The sequence below is a fragment of the Anastrepha obliqua genome, chromosome 6 (assembly GCF_027943255.1).
Source record: "Anastrepha obliqua isolate idAnaObli1 chromosome 6, idAnaObli1_1.0, whole genome shotgun sequence".
In the NCBI taxonomy this organism is placed as follows: domain Eukaryota; kingdom Metazoa; phylum Arthropoda; class Insecta; order Diptera; family Tephritidae; genus Anastrepha; species Anastrepha obliqua.
Window position 1 is genome coordinate 33,646,041 of NC_072897.1, and position 4,818 is coordinate 33,650,858.

Below are 4,818 nucleotides of genomic sequence, written 5' to 3' on the forward strand. Positions count from 1 at the left end.
TGGGATATCATATTGTGCACAGAATATGTCGTGTCTCTGTCGAGCACTGTAAAGCGTAGGCAATTGTGCAAAAGATGATGCATACTTTGCACGGTGAGTTGGTTACATGGGCACCAGTCTTCGTCAAAGATTTTGAATCGATTTAGGTATGCCTTATTGAAACCATGGCTAGTAAAGAGCTATGTCAATTCGAATGATATCTCAAAGAGTTGTCGGTACAGTTGAGTACCTTCAAGATTTGGAAAGAAAGTCTTTGTAATGGAGCCAGTGGTATCCTCGGCATACTCGTACTCCCACGAATCGAATGTTTTAAGGCGTATTTGCCGATAGCATAGCTTAAACGATATATTCTAAATCGACCCCTTGATTTGCTTTTTGCCTGCTCATCTGCGCGCTCGTTTCCTTCAACACCGATGTGTAATTTAACCCAGTAAAAGTCATTTCCGTGCCCCTGGCGAAGAAGATGCAGGTGCTGATCAATTGATGCAATTAAGGGACTAGGACTGCTCCGATTTTGGATAGCTTCCAAACATGAGCGACTGTCGCTATATATGACTGGTTCTTCCGTTTTCTATTCTTTTTGGCCCAGTTTAGTGCAGCGTTAATTGCTAAAGCTTCAGCCTGGTAGACAGTGCATATTTCATGTTATATGAATTTACGTGACGTCCAGTCATCACCTTTTAATGAACAACAAAAGCTGATCCACAAGCGCCTGTTTCAAACTTGCTTCCATCGGTATAGATGTGGGTCACATTTGCATCCATAATATTGTCAGTTCGATGTTGTGATACTATGCTTTCAAAACGTGTAAACTGACGCTCGGAAGGATGTAGTTGATTTTTTGGTGCATTACGTTGTTCAAGCACAATGTTTAATGTTTCATCATATACTCCAGATGATTTGACACTTTCTATTTGCATAATTCGTGAATCTCAGTCGATCGTTTATTACTACACCCTAGTACTTAATTTCTTTGACGAAGATTAGTCGATTGCCATTTAAAACTATCATAGTTTACCTTGTTTAGCATTACTTTTAAATGCCATAGCATATGTCTTGGTGTCGCTAAAAGTCAGCTTCATATTCTCTCCCGTATTATACTTGTATATTAGGCGAAGATCATCGTTAGCGTAAAATTGCAGTTCTTTTACATTTTTGGCACTGACTATTAAACGGATCTCATCTGCAAAGGCCTAGATTTCACACCCTTCAGGCAGCGACATAGAAAGAAACTCATCTATGATAATGTTCCTAAAAATTGGACCACATACAGACCCTTGGATGCAGCCTATAGTTGTTGCTTTGGTTGCAGTGGTGTCGGCGTAGTTTAGTAAAGCGCTGCGATCTGTAAGATAATTTGTAATAAGCCTTCAAATATTAGACGTAGTTTACATTCGTTCTAGCTGATATAAGAACGCCGGCCACCTAGCGTGATCAAGCGCACCTATAATGTCTAGAAAGACACAAATGGCCTTTCCGCTTTTTCCCGCTTCTCCTTCTCAATAGTTTCAATTGCCTTATGAAAAGCATCCAAGGAGTCCTATGGGGCGGTAAGATTTTAGCTCATTAGTTTCAACTTTGTTAAAATTTTAATGTAAGCCTTTTTCCAAATTTTTGGAAAGTAACCCACTTCCATGTGGGAGAGCTGTGAGAAATTTGGAATATTTTTGAAGTGAAAACTTCTTTAGAATCGTTGGGAGTGATTTGAGAAAAAGTGAAACGAAAAAGCGACCCTCTTGGCTACGAAGCGTTATATTACATGTTGATATAAACGTAGCGACGAACTAAATAACTTTTATTTTTTCTTGTGATTCGACCCAAGGATTTTGGATCGGAAGCTCACATTGCTAGTCGCTCGGCTACCGCGCCATGCTGACTGCGCTGGCCTAAAAGTTATTTAGTTACGAAGCGTTATATTATATGTTGATTTAAATAATTTTTGCGAGCGTGTAATTCTCAAAAGGTTTATTAGAAAATGTATTGACTAGGTAGTTTGTTGGTTGTGTATGGTTATCGCTTCTCGGCCTTATGGCTAAGATCAAAGTGTGGTATCTGTTCTTATCAGCTTAACATCTGATAGATCCTCCATCGGAGGACAACAAATGTTAAACTGATTTTTGAAAATGGGCGGAGTGCTTTAAGGGCTTGCTCCACCTCTGCCACGGGTTGGCCCGGTATTGCAGTACCGCCGGGATTTCGGCCCAAATTATTGAATAAATACAAGAAGAAATATACAAATACATTTAGCTTTGGTGGGAAGAGACATAAATTTTTATATAAATACAAGTAGACGAAAATGGAAGAAATTTGTAAGTCTCTTTCTTCGGTCCGTTTGGGTATTTTTTTTGACAACATCGAAACCAAAGCATTTGTATCGTATTTTATCTATCATAAGCCACTCGTATCATTTGTTGAAATTGAAAACATTGAGGATGAATAATAATAAAATGAAGAAAATAAAATATGAACTTTATAGCAATATTATATTATAATGAACCTATAATTATCCCGCTCCTAATGCTGCTTTCGTCTTATTCTCTCTCAGTTTGTTTTACGGAAGGTTTCACTTCTATCGCGTCTAACCGTTAGACTGGTATTTTTTTTTTTTTTTTTAAAGCGGAGCATTTGTCTGAGGTGAGGTTATCTAAACCTCAGGAAAGAAATGTTGCATGGAAAGCTTCAGCTGTGCTGGCACTGGTATCAGAGATTGTCGGAGTTGATTGTTGTAAAATATCGAGTGCAGCACCAATATTATTTTCTATTAAAATACATGCCTTAATTGTTACATTTAGCATCGGAAATTGGAACGTTGAGAATCCACTTAGTGTGCCAACAATTCTAGTACCCGTGTATGGTTCAGATAAGGCTGCAATGTCTACATCATGTGAAGTAATATATTGTATTAGCTCATTGTGTGCTTACAGCAGCGATTCGCCATAAGTTGTATGATGCTGAGTTGTTTAACAACCATACTCAATACGTGAGTTGATTCGCTGCTGCATGAATTGTATTTGCGGGCAATGTTCAGCGCTTACCGCAGAATAGTTTTCATCTAACTTCACGTTGATTTTTTCGTTTCGCGAAGCACAATTGAAGCATTTGAGCTTAGATTCATCATTTTTATCTGGACATTCAGCATACTGGTGATTTTAATATAGCTTGCGCAGTGGGGGCAACGAAGTATTAAATCAGAACATTTAGTTTTTGTATGGCCAAATTGCAAACATCTGAAGCACTTTTTGAATGCACTGAAGTCAGATATATTGACTCGCTGAAAATCGATATTGATGCGCTCGAGTGTAACCACCATTGCATTTCGAACATTTCTTGATACTTCTAATACTGCATTGTAAAGTGATTTCGACGGTTCTTGCGGCCAAATCGATATAGGAAATCGTCATCGTGTTTGATTTCCGCACTGATACCAGCATTTTGATTTATTATGATGTTTATCAGATCACTTACTGGAATTTTGTTTGATATTCTCCTTAGATTGACTTGGCCACGCTTATTGTTTGCATTCTCCGCTTTGAGATCTGTAACTTCGCGATGTTACGCCACGTTGCTCAATTCTGTCGAATTCTACACGCACTTTATTACTTGAGGCAGGTACAATTTTCGCTTATGTCTTTAACCCTAGAACGTCATCCTTATTTATTGTACACTAACGTCATCCTTCGTCATTTTAAATACGACGTATTTTAAAAAGCTGTAAAAAAAGTTGTCAACAAAAATAGGTATCAAAATTGATTTGTTATTTTTATTTAGATACTTTAAAATTAATATTTAACGAAACTCATAAAATTTTATTATTTTTTTGGCGTAAAATTAACATTGAATAGCCTTCTTTCAATTGGCATGGTTTTTTAAACAACTTATTATATAACATTTCAAATAAAAAATAAATCACATTTTTATCCATTAAGTCTTATAGTTTCTTATAAATAATACATTAAACTAAAAAAGGAACATTAGTTTTAAGATAAATTATTTCATATAAAGCATGAGTCACAAACTTCTATTTTGTGCTCGCCGCACAGCCTTTTCTTGCACTTTGCACAAACGACGTTTGTCATTCTTCGTTTAGCAGAAGGACAAACTGCGCATATTTTTCTTTTTCCAGTTGAACTTTTTGGTATTTTGTTTTCAGATTCTGTAGATTTATTTATTTGAAGCTGATTCTCGATATCATTTCTCACAGTGGATGTTATTGTTGGCATAACAAGCCTGTCCTTTAGTTACTCTTTTATGAGTTCCGCAAAAAGTTTTTTCATAAAATTAACGCGATTTAGTGGCTTTTGACCACCTTGAAACACATTATGGGTATAAATTATATATGAATTAATGAAAGCTATGTTTAAAATTCCGAAAAATTGACATAATGGCCATCTGTTAGTTTTTCTTGAACAGCTCATAACACTGCACATCTGATCGAATGTATCAACTCCTCCTTTGGTACTATTATAAAACTCCACCATGTTGGGTTTATTTGTATTGGAATTGATAGTGCCCTGTTCGTTACATGAGGATAAAAGATAAACCGTTTTGTTTGGCTTCGGCTTATACGATAACAATGTTAAGTTGCTGTCGTAGCAAAACATGGCCGAACCGTACTTAGGACCCTTTTTTTCTTTTAGCTGAACTGGAATTTCTCTTTTATTTGACCGAAGAGTGCCGACAATTGTCAAATTGTATGGGCTCTGTCCTAATGATTTTGCCAGAGGTATTGAAGTGAACCAGTTGTCCATTGTAATATTTCGGTTTGAGCCATGTACAGTTTTCGTAAGCTCTTTCACATAGAACTCTCCAAGAGGCATT

The 4,818-nt window shown here is 36.7% G+C and overlaps 1 non-coding gene across 1 annotated transcript; it reads left to right on the plus strand.

Annotated features, from left to right (window-relative positions):
* Nucleotides 1-2,012: 2,012 nt before the first annotated feature.
* LOC129251095 (U2 spliceosomal RNA) lies at nt 2,013-2,210 on the plus strand. Its single transcript, XR_008582912.1, has one exon. It is a non-coding gene; the product is annotated as a U2 spliceosomal RNA (small nuclear RNA).
* Nucleotides 2,211-4,818: the final 2,608 nt, after the last annotated feature.